The sequence below is a fragment of the Tenrec ecaudatus genome, chromosome 8 (genome assembly GCF_050624435.1).
Source record: "Tenrec ecaudatus isolate mTenEca1 chromosome 8, mTenEca1.hap1, whole genome shotgun sequence".
In the NCBI taxonomy this organism is placed as follows: Eukaryota; Metazoa; Chordata; class Mammalia; order Afrosoricida; family Tenrecidae; genus Tenrec; species Tenrec ecaudatus.
In genome coordinates this window covers 132,008,598-132,018,999 of record NC_134537.1, presented here as the reverse complement: position 1 = coordinate 132,018,999, position 10,402 = coordinate 132,008,598, and positions in this window count along the sequence as shown.

The window sequence follows — 10,402 nt, the reverse complement described above, 5'->3', positions numbered from 1 at the left end:
ACAGTTGCAGCAGTACATTGCCAGGGAGATTCCAGGTGTTCAGGTCTAATTCAGAAGAGGATGTTAACAAGGGATATTATTGAGGTCAGATGGAAGCAAAGTGTGGTAGCTACATAATCTGGTGTCAATTTGAGAGGATTATGAGTGAAGGAGTGGAATCTAGTCTCTCAATGAGGCCTCTGTGTGGGCATGGTCTTCTTCTGAGAATTCTGGGAAATCCGGTATTCCTTCTTGGAGATTGGAGACACTATCTCTCTCACTGCTCACTCCCTGAGACATGTTCTACTGGCAAGACACATGGCGATACTCCCTGGGAGCTGGAAAAGCCACATGGATCTCCCCTGATATAATCAGACTTCTGGGAACTGCAGGAGCCACGTGGAGACCTCTGCCAAAGCTGAGATGCTTACAACATCACTGGATCCAAAGACTTTCTACCCACTGGCCTGTGATCATCCTGCAGTCCGCATCATGGCATGTGTTTCATGAGTCTGAAGAGGATTTTAAAGACTGGTATCAGACATATGGGCTTGGACTGGACTGGGTTGGGATGCTTTCTTAATGCACAATTACCCTTTATATAAAACTCTCGCTTTTACACATATGAGTTTCTATGGATTTGTTTCTCTAGTCTACCCGGACTAACACACAAAGTATACCAGAAAGATGTTTACTTGTGTTCTATTGACTATGCAAAGGCATTCAACTATGTGGCTCATAACAAACTGTGGATATCCTGGAGAAAAATGGCAATTGAGGAATGCTTCATTGTGCTCATGTGGAAACATATGCATGGATCAAGAGACAGCTGTGGGAACAGAGCAAGGAAATAATGCATGGTAAAGCAGGAAAAGTGTAGGCTGTCTCCTCTCTCCACACTTCTTCCATCTGCACTCTAAGCAAATCATCCGAGGAGCTGGATCATATGAAGAAGAATGCAGCACTAGGATAGGAAGAAAGCATATTCACAACCTACAATCTGCAGATGACACAACTCTACTTATTGAACGTAAAAAATACACTTGAAAAAGATCAGATCATCGTGAATGAGGGGAGTGGATGATGGGGAACCAATGCCCATCTGTAGACAACTGGACATCCCTTGCAGAGGGGTAGTGGGGAGGAGATGAGTCACTCAGGGTTCAGTGTAGCAACAATGAAATTCAAATCCTTCCTCTAGCTCTTAAATGCTTACTCCCCCTCAATTATCATGATCCCAAGTCTACCTTACAAACCTGGTTAGACCAGAGGATGCACAGTGGTACACTTCGGATCTGGAAACACAGGGGATCTAGGACAGATGAACCCCTCAGGACCAACGGTGGAAGTGGCACTACTGGGAAGGAAGTTGGGATAGAGAGGGGGAACTGATCTTGGGGATCTACATATAACCTCCTCTCTGGGGGCTGGGCAACAGGAGGGTGGGTAAAGGGAGACGCCTGGCAGTGTAAGATAAGATAAAATAATAATTTATAAATTATTAAGGTTCATGAGGGAGGGGAGAGCAGGGAGGGAGGGGGAGGGAAAAATAAGCTGATTCCAGGAACCCAAGTGGAAGGCCAATTTTGAGAATGACGAGGGCAATGAATGTATAAGGGTGCTTTACACAATTGAAGTATGTATGGATTGTGATAAGAGTTATATGAGCCCCAATAAAATGATTTATAAAAACAAAACAATAAACCTTCAATATGGACAACAACTAAATGTAAAGGAGACAGAAACCCTCAACTTGACCAATAGGTCAATAAATAGGGGATTGATGTTTTTCAAGGATTTCATCTTGCTAGGATCGCCAATCAATGATCCTGGATGTAGCAGTCAAGAGTTCAAAAGACATATTCACTGGGCAGATCCGCTGCACAGACTCTTTAATGTGCCCAACCTAAGCCTTAGTCTTTCCAATCATCTCATGTGCCCGTGATCACTGAACATTGACTAAGGGAGACTGGAGCAGAACAGCGGCGCTTGAACTGTGGTGCCGCGGAAGAATACTGAAAGTACCATGGGTTTGCTAGAAAGAAACAAGTCGATCTTGGGAAAAGGACAGCTAGAGTGCTCCCTAGAAGCAAGGCATCATCGCACATACTTTGCACATGTTGTCATTCCATTCAGAGATGAGCCCCTAGCGAAAGGCGTCATGCTTGGTAAAGTAGACGCACAGCGCAGAAGAGCAAGGCCTGCAACCAGAAGGATGGACACCGTGGCTGCAATATTTGTGAGAACAGCCGAAGGACTGGGCAGTGCAATGTTTCCTTACATCGTTCGTAGGGTCGCTCTGGCTCAGAGCCAACTGGATAGCACCTAACAACAACAGCATGGGAAGAGATCATGGAGAAACGCACTATTATCAGTCAGAAAAGGGTCAGTGCCAGACAGCAGATAAAACCCCCACTCGTTCATTTGCAAGTTCAAGACGAAACTGAAGAAAGTTGCAAGTCCAAATGAAACCCCTACTCTTGAGGAGACTGTCTCGTAACACCCCCCGACATGCCCTACTTCCCCACAGCCTCTCTCAGAAGCATGCTATGATACCTTCCTCCCACCAACCGGGAGAAAGTTGAGTCAGCTGAGTGCTTAAAACACCGTACCACCAGTGCACTTTTAACAAAATGCTTGAGTATAGAGACTCTATAAAGAATATACTTGACAATTTGAATACTAATAACTGAAGCACAAAGAAAGAGTTGCATGACACCAAGGATACCGTAAATGAAGAAAACGAAAGGTTATTAAAAAGAGAATAAAGAATAAGAAGACCAAAAATGTGGAGTACCCATATCTTCCATTGTTTCCTTCATGAAGGTAAGTATCAACCACACAGGACCAAGTTGTAGGAACCAATTGTTCTTAAACACGAGCTAGAATAAAGGTTCCTGGGGGGACACAGTGGCGCTAAAGTGGGGCTGATATCAAGGAAGACAAGAAGAAAGAAACTGACTGAGGGACTGAGGGAGCAACTGTGCTATACTGCCTGGAGTGATTGAACTATGGAATGGTATGATATCTTCACTAGCTCCCAATAAAATAATTTTGAAAAAATAAACAACTGATATATAAGTAAAATGCTATCCTTGAACTCTATTTTGCCTCTGAAATCTACACTCCAAATGACTTCCTCTTCAGAAGCCAGAGCACAGTCTTTCTCAGTGCTGTTCTTCCCCGCTTCTCTTCTTCAACGAGGCCTCTCAACTCCTTTCCAATGTCAACGTCCATCATCAGCTTTGCATCCAATGCTGCCAGGTCAGGTATCTCTGCAGTTACTCCAGATTTTCACTGCCTTCCCTGAATGATGGATAGTTTTAGTTTAGACCAATCATTTAATATTTACTGCTCTTACATCACGTAAGCTCTTTGTGCCTTTTGAGCATAGGACCATCTTGGGTTCTTAACGGGTGAGTTGCTGAAAAGATCTTTTAAGGAATATGTAGTGCTTGCTTTTCCTTCAAGGTGCTTTCTACAAGCAGGTCCTGGTTCTAGATGTTGTTTGATTGCTCCCTCCGTGCCTGACATAAAAAATCTGTTCCAGGCACGTCAATCTCACCCATGGAAGCCCCTTATGTGTTAGAGTAGAACAGGGCTTCATAGAGTTTTCTAGGGCTTGTTTGTTGAGAAACAGATGAGCAGGACTTTCATGGAAGCTATCTTGGGTAAACTTGAACATCCACATGCATTCCTCCTGTCAATAACTCAGTGTCACTATGTGCGACAGAATAAGATCATGCCTGGTATTTTGCCATCTTTATCACTATTGGCAAGTTTGAGTCCATTCTTGTAGATACTGCATCAATTTATCTCATTTAATATCTTCCCCATTTTCACTAACCCTCTATTTTCCAAGCATGATGTCCTTGTCCAAAGACTAGTCTCTCCAGATAGCACATGCAAAGTGTAGGTCTATAGTAGATGCTTAATAAAATGATCGTGAATGAGCAAACATCCATAGGAACAAAAGCTATGCACAATCTGGCATGGAAAGAAAAGTTGAGAGGCGAGGGGGGACAGAGCTGAAATAAAAGTATTTTGAGTTAAGGATAAACAATACTTCATCCTTTTACCTTTAAGAAGTAACCAGGAAAAAAAATCATAGATTCTTAGAAATGGTGATGTAGAAATGATACATTTTCCAATCTAGCCCACAAATTCAGCAAAAGATCTGTGCACTTTGCTGTAGAATGAGTTCTTTAGCAAGAGTAGTCCTTGCCTAGTTGATAAAATACATTCTCAGAAAGCATAACGTCCACAGCTTAGCCCGCTTCAGGTGAAAGCACTTTTCTCAGGGCAGTGAAGCCCTGGTTCCGCTGCGAATACTGCCTAATGGGCTGTATTTTCTAAGAAAAGTTCATTACTTCCTTAGAATTTTTACTTGTGAACTGCTTTTGAAGGTTCCTTTCTCTCAACAATTATATTCAAGTCTGATGATATTTAAAGTTTTTTAGGCCCTTACTCATTTTTTAAGTAAAAATTTACCATTCCACTTTTTTCTGGAAAAAATGTTTTCTGGTCAGCATATAAGATCCTTATAAGAAACCTGCATACATTCCTGTAGAATTCATATACAAATTTAATTTTTAGGGTATTTTAATATTTTAGTCTTTGTAAAAATATATTTATGTTACGTATTTTATTTATTACTTTAGTCAGCCTACTGGTGAGTAATATAAACTAAATCGTTAGAATTGAAATGCATTTTATCTCTTCTTTTGTCCCTTAAATTTTATGTTACATCATTTTATATCAAATTACTCCATAAAACTAAAACAATGCAAATCCAGACATAAAACATCTTCTAACACCTTTTATACTTAAAAATTATTTTGACAATGATGTCTATTCACTGATGGGATTTATTACTACCAACTTTATGACACATTTCAGTACTTCCTTTCAGGCGTATAGAGTAGTATACTAGTTTTTTAAAGTCTCTATAAAAAATAATTCTAATCTTTAATCAACACATCATTCATTAATTAATCATACCAATTAAACTGTCAAGGTCTCGTTTCCCCCATCTGTTATTTGAAGAGCTTAGGTTACACAGAATTTTTGTCATTCCATGAAGAGAGATGGGTAATAAACGAGGGATACGAGGTTTAACCTGGTCACTGGTACTTGTGTAGGACTGTCATAAGAGAGACAAGAGTCCCAGGTAGAGACTGCACCCTGGACAAGTCATGACTTAGCCCTCCCCTCCCCGCTCCCAAAAGGAATTTCCCCGTGTTCCAGTGCAGTGGCAAGTTAATCCTTGTGCTGTCTTGATGCGGTGGCAGGGAGTGAAGGAGCCATGATAGATAAGCACTTTATAACCACCAGATGCTCCACTTGTGAGAGATCAGTCAGTGTGTTTCCATCAAGATTTACAACTTCAGAAGCCCCAGGGAGCAGTTCTCCTCTGTGCCACACCAGGTAATGAAGCTAGTCACCAACCACCGTGGAGACACTGGTAGGTCAGAACAAAGACTTTGAGGTCAACAGTCCAGTGCTGATATAACAGGGCCTTAATACATGGGTTAAAGTCAATATATAATTATTTATTTTGTTTATCAAATTATTTCAGCTTTGACTGTTGGGAGTTTTGGGGTTGGCACCTGAGTTGTTTCAACATGCTCCCTTATTTTTTTTTTGGAGTATTTCCTACAATCAAAGACCAGAAGATACTCCAGCGTTCCGTGCCATCGACATGATCTATTGCAAATTGGACTCCCTTGTGATCTGTAGGGTTTTTATAGGCTTATTTATTTTGGAATTACGTAGATCTCCAGTCCTTTCATCTTAGTCTGCCTTAGCCTGGAAGATGCTGGGAAATATTTTGTAGCATATCAGCATGTCAGCAAATGGATGGGTGGTGGCTGAGATGACGTGCTTTGGCCAGGAATTGAGCCAGGGGATCCTTCATCATGGGTGAGACGTCTACCACTGAATGGATCAATGCCTTACGTTTACTGACTAGACCGTGATAATTGAGCCAGAACATATGTAACTATCTTTGAAAACACATACTCAGGACAAAGCACTTGGATGAAAAATATAAAAAGCAAATAAGTACTCCCAAATATGTACTGTAACGTGGTACTTTGACTAATAGGGACTAATACTTAAGAGTGAAGTACAGACAGCATGATAAGCCAAGCAGCAAAAGATAGGATAAATTTATATGTAGTCTATTTTTATGTAAAACAAATATCTCAACCAAAACATAAAGATAATGATGATTAAGGTCAGCAACAAACTCCTTTAAAAGTTTGAAATTACAAAATTTTATGTAAATTGAATGATGTAAAGTTATGTTTGAGTAACAGACAAACTTAGTTTTAAAGAGTGAACATTGGGGGTTAAATGTGGGTTATTCTATTTAGAACATAATGTCTTTAATAAATATTTCTAATTATTTTAATAGTTGGTTAACAATTATTTCAATTGATCAAAATCAGTTATTTTTCAGATAACTGATTAATTTCCTGAGACTTCCTAATGTACTTTCAACTACTTAAGTCCCAATATTAGCTAGTGCCAACAGTTCATCTATTTATAAGCTCTCATGCACCCTCTTGCCATTTAGTATAGTGAATACCCATTTGTAAACAAAATGGTGATACATTATCATAGCCAAAGGGCAGAGCTTTACCTGGACAGAGATTCATCATTTTTTAATGCAGCACAGCTTGATTCTTGCGATATCATCAAGCACTCTGAAAGACTCTTGTCAGAGATTGATGAACTAAACAATTACGGAAACTTAATAATAGCATCAGCAACTGCAGGCTGACGTTTGCACACAATAGAAATATTGCTTTCATTTGGGTACATGCTTATTGTTGTCCAAGTTATATCTATATGATTTAAAAACTAAACCCTCATAATATTCAATATTAATGATCCTAAAGGGTAGATGAATCAGGATACCATTTCAATACTTTCCTTCTAAAATAATCATCAAAATTAAGTAACGACTTATTAACTGGTTTATTAAGAAATCATTGTACTGTTATATAAGATACTAAAACAAAACCAAATCCACGATCATCGACTCTATTCTAACTCATAGCAGTTGTATAGGACAGAGTATAAATGCTCCATAGGGTTTCCAAACTTGTAAATCTCTGCAGGCACACACAGCCTCCTTGTTCACCTGCAGATGGAATCCCCAGTCCTGCAGTGAGCAGCCGACACTTATCTCACTGCTCCTCCAGGGCTCTTTTATCAAATCCTCCTCCTTGACGCAGTCATGTCACAGATAGAAGTTATAGGCAACATAAATAAAATCTACTATGAATTTTTGTGAAAAATTAACATTAATACAAACTGACCAATATCATGCCCTTCTAGATTTTGATGCAATGCTTCCTATGTATATTAAAAAAAAATCCTCACTGCCACCAAGTAGATGTCAACTCATAGTGGCCATATAGGACAGGGTAGAACAGCCCTTGTGGCTTCGGTGACTCTAACTCTGTAAGGGAGTAGAAAGATCCACCTTTCTCCTGTGGAGCAGCTGGTCTACAAGACATATTTAATACATAAGAGACATGTATATTATGCATAATATGTATGAAGAATCAATTCAAAATCTAAAAAGAACAGGATGTTGGTCCGTTGTCAACATTAATTTTTTCCAAAAGAAAGATAACTTTCTGGTTGTCTATTACTTTTACTAGATCATGGGTTCTTGTGTATTATGAATTTGATAAATTGAATGAAATATACTGTGCATAAAGGCATCTCCATTTGTCTCAAAATAATTTTTCTAAGCATATGATTTGTTAAAATTCAATCATTTGACTTTGAAGTATTAAAAACAATGAATGGCATGACCACTAGGAACAAGGAATTTTAAAGTTAAAATCAAGCTTTGTGCTGTTCTGAAAGCAATTGAACTGTTAATGCAAACACTATGGTTGATTCACACTTATTTCATAACCTTCTATTTTTATTCCTTTCAGAGCTCTTTACAAGAACATAAAAATTGGAGAACACAATTGAATAAAATACAAATCCAAGAGTGACATTTTTATTTAAATTTTGTTGTGAACATTATCAACAAAGGCAAGCCATTAAAAAGGTTATTTTCTTCCTAGTGAATTAATGATAGAAGGATAACCAATGTAAACTATTTTTCAGACAAGCCAATAATGAAAACATAGTTAAAGCTGTAAAGCTTGCCAACTCCTGATGAGACTCGGGAGAAATTCCTTAACAGATGTTTCCCTGAGCAAATATATACTTTGCCTACTCTGATTATGATGGTCTGGAGAATTCGTGATTTGATTCAACACTCAGCTACTCTTCAGCGGCCTCATAAAAATATGATTCTTACAAAGAGTATATTCTAAATTTTCCTTTCCTAAAGCCAATATATGTAGTATTTATGGTCCTCCGTCCCATATGGCGAGGCAGCGGTCCAACAGCACTGTGTATTATACTATAATTAAGGTGTTGTCAGCATTTTATTATGAACAAGAGGATGCAAAGCTTTGTTGTGTTTTTTCTATTTATAAGCTGCCTTCTTTTAGTGTCCACTGACTACAATAATGTATTCTGACCTTCTCCTTGCTTCCTGCTAAGAATAACGGATGCCTTACGCTTAACTGAATGATTTGTAATCAAAGAGTTCAAAGATCACTTTTTGAAACCAAGGAGATTGCTCCTGACAGACAGCTTAACCTGTCAGGTTCAAGTCTAATCATATATTATTTCGAAGGCTTCTTTCTGAAATGAATGTTAGCAGGAAGACACTTGTGGTTTTACTAGCAATAAAACAAAACACACAGAGTCGTGAGGGTCACCATCATTCAATCTACTCTAATGTCTATTGCTGCCATCTCTGTGGTATTACTAATGTTCAGGTGGGTTTGCCCAAACTGTGATAGCATTAATGGTTTCTTTCTTTGAGTTTTCTGGGTTTTTTTGTTTGTTTTTTTTTTCTTTTTTTTATTCGAGTTTACTGGTTGTGAAATTAGTTGAGCACACATCTGAGAATGCACATACTTGAGGCGATGTATTCAGTTGCAGCCTAACTCCAAATGTCTTGACCACTGGGAGGGGATAATAAGAACACTAATTTCAAGAGGCCACACCTATGAGGATTAAAGAGGATAATACTTGCACAGAGGTGAGCACTGTCAACGGCACATAAAACGGTGCACACCATCTCCAACTTTGCCTGATGCTGTGGTTGTCATTGAGTTGGTTCCAATTCAAAGCAACTGTATGCACAATAGAACAACACTCTGCTGGCCTTGTGTCATACTTAGGATGGTTTTAATGTCTGAGCTCATGGTAGCCAAAGTATCAACTTATCTCCTTTTTAATCCACTTTTCACCAACTCCTCACTTTAACAAGCATCATTTCCTTTTCCACAGTCTGATTCCTTCTGATAAAATATCCATAGTCATGTGCTTCTTAATGACCATTAGAGAATGTTCAATTGCATTTACATTCTAGGTCCTAACCCTCATATAACCTATCATATTAAAATTCAAGGTGTATACAATGGCACAAAACAAGCGAGTACTAATTTGTTGAGCACATGAAAAGATTGTTTTCCTGTATTATTAAGTTCAAAATACTTTAGTGCATTTGAAAACGGTTCTTTAATTTCTTTATCCATCGAAAAGTACACTATATTCAATATACTAAAGCAAATATAACAAACTATGGATAACACTGCCAAGACTTTAAATACTAGAACATTTCAAAGGACATTGCATAGAGACTAGGAGGCGATCATTAAATCCAAACAAAAGATACCGCATGGCTTAAAATCAGGAAGTCTGAGTGTCCCGACTGTGCCCTACAAGCACAGGTATTCCATCTGTAGGCTGGACAAACACCTGCAGAAGCTGAACTATATGAATTCGAGCATGGCACCAGGATGAGAGGACTCATTGAAAACCTGTGATATGCAGATGACACAGCCTTGCTTGCAGAAACTGAAGAGAATTTAATGCACTTACTAATAAAGATCAAAGATTGCAATATACATTAGAGAGTACACCTCACCATAAAAATACAAAAACAATTTTTTAACAACTGGACCAATAAGCAACATCATAATAGAAAATAGTGACCTTGTCATGGATTTTATTTCACTGGGATCCACAATCAATACTGATGGAAGAAACAGTCAGAAATTAGATAAATAACCTATCGTGTTAGGAAAATATGTTGCAAAAGATTTCCTGGAAATGTTAGAGATCAAAGATGTGACTTTGAGGATTAAAGTGTGCCAAACACAAACACTCTCTGCCAATGAGTTCATTCTAACTCATGATACACCGTACAGGATTTCTGAGGCTATAAATCTTTTCAGGGAAAATAGCCTTATGTTTTGTCTGCGTGGGGGTGGGGTGGGTCTGACACAAGTTCATTGAGCTTTCAATCACCTTAAATACTTGTGAAAGT